Genomic DNA, 2,500 nt, shown 5'->3' on the forward strand with positions numbered 1-2,500 from the left:
CACGATGGGCGAGAGACTCATTAAACATATCAACTAAAAGGGGCCCCAAGAGGGACCAGAACGCAGAATAAAACTCAACAGTTAAGCCATCAGAACCGGGCGTTTTGTTCCTATTAGAGAGGTGAAGGGCCTCGGACGCCTCGTTCAAAGAAAGAAGACCCTCGCATGATTCACGCTCAGCTTCCGATAACCGGCGGGTAACGTGCTCAAACAAATGGGATTGGGCTACAGGGTCAATTGGCTCTTCAGAAAATAGGGAAGAATAAAAACGCTCATGAGCTTGAATCATGTCAGGGAGGGAAAAAACCTCTTGCCCCTCAGAATCAAAGACAGAGGAGACGGAGCCTTTCTCGTGTCTCTCATTTTCAAGACCGAGAAAGAAACCTGAGGGAGACTCCCCCTCCTCTGCCCACTTAACCCTGCTGCGAATCTTAGAACCCTCGAGCTCGGAATCTAAAAGCGACCGCAGAGCAGCCTCTGAAGTCAGAATTTCAGGACTAGCAGAAACATCGCCCGAAGCCAAACGATTCTTCAGGGCAATTAAGCGATTGGTTAGAAAAACCTTCTGGGACGAGAGTAAACGGTGTTTACGACGAGAAAAGGCAATCGTAGTGAGCTTAATGTCAGACTTTAAACACTCCCAAAAATCGCGCTGAGAAGCAAAGCAATGCTGAAAGGCCAGAAACTGCTCAATTAAATCCAAAATCTCTAAACAAAAGGATTCGTCATCGAGGAGAGAATTGTTAAACTTCCAAACTCCCGGGCCTCGCAGGGAAAGAGCCGCAATATCATAGTCTAAAATAACAAGGTCATGATCTGAGAAAACGCATGGGAGAATATCGCACCTAGTGACTTGATTACACTGAAGCCGAGGGACCAAAAAGGTATCCAGTCTGCTGGCAATTGAATGGTCTGGGCTGAACCAGGTGAACTGCCTGTCTCAGGGATGCAAAAGACGCCAAGCGTCACGGAGGTTACAGCGAGATTTTAGGTCCGAGAAGCCGGAGTCGAGGGAAACTGACCTACCCAATTTGTCAAGCGCCGAGTCAAAACAATTCATATCCCCCCCGATCAGGAGCCGGGAGTTTGAAAGAAAAAGGGACGGGACCGACTGAAAGAAAATCTTTCTCTCAGCCGGAATCGTCGGCACATAAAGGTTAACTAGATTAAGATTGAAATCGTCAAACTTAACAAGTAAGCTGAGAATGCGCCCACTTTGATCCTTCTGCCAAACAGAAACATTATTACGAAAAACATCAGAACATAAGATAGCTACCCCCCCTCTCCTCCCGACAGCAGGGGCTTAGAAGCTGGGGCCCGGCCACGAAGAGGAGAAGGAGCGCAGAACAGCGTCATTCAAAATCATAGTTTCTTGAATGAAACAAAAGTCTAGGCTTGAAGCACGAAAGAAATCAGAGACCAGCGAAAACTTACCGTACTTATTCGGCTACAAGCCGAGACCCCAAACTTCTTACGGAAAAAATCAACTTGATTGACACGAATTGTAAATGCATAATACTCGGCTATAAGCTGAGACCCATTTTAGGTCTTGATGTACGTGTATTATCGACTATGGAATTTTCGTAATTTAAAATACAAATTGACATTGACTGAAAAATTATACGCAAAGCAATCAAATGAACACGAAAGATAAGAAACAAACAAGCGGCGTGATCGTGAGGTGATGAATGTTATTAAACAATTACTGACCTCACTGGAAACGTGTCTTCGAAAAAGTGAAGCATTTTATAAAAAGTTATTCGACTGGAAACCTTACAACCTCGCTGTTAAACTTATAATAGTCGCCGAAGCAGAAGCTGTAGAAAATAACTCCGAGATCGCCGGAGAATACAGCATCAGTGAGTTGATGGTTCTGTCGCTGGAGGAAAGATAAGACGAGCAATAAGATCGATCCCGATCACACAACAACACGTCCGGCTCCTTTACTAGCTACCAAGTAATAAAAGTCCATATTACACCAACAACAACTTCTCTTCATTTTATAAGTAATTTAGTTCGGCTTGTAAGTGAATACACGTTCATTTTTACAGTTTTAATTTGCTGAGAAAATTTTTTTTTATCAAAAATACTCGGCTACAAGTCGAGACCCCTTCTACGGCTTCAAATTTGCCCAAATTGAGTAAGGATTTGTGTAAAAATCGCTCGGCTTATAGCTGAATAAGTACGGTACGTTGACTTAAACCCCTAACATTAATCGTAGCGCACTTTAAGAAGGTTAAACTAAGTGGGCGCATCCTCACTTACTACAGACAGACGAGACGACTTGCGCAAACCAGCACGTTGGGAGGAGCCATGTCGAGATCTCTTCCTTCGGCGAGAGGGCCGCTCAGACACAGGAGACATATTATCAGGCACAGCGTCGGAATCCATCAGTTCAGATGTGGCAATACTCTCAGGCTCAGACTCGTCACTCTCAACACTCGTATCGGTCAGGGAAGAAACGGGAAATTCTTGCACTCCGGGAACTTGAATATCAGGG

This window comes from Montipora foliosa, chromosome 7, assembly GCF_036669935.1.
Source record: "Montipora foliosa isolate CH-2021 chromosome 7, ASM3666993v2, whole genome shotgun sequence".
NCBI lineage: Eukaryota > Metazoa > Cnidaria > Anthozoa > Scleractinia > Acroporidae > Montipora > Montipora foliosa.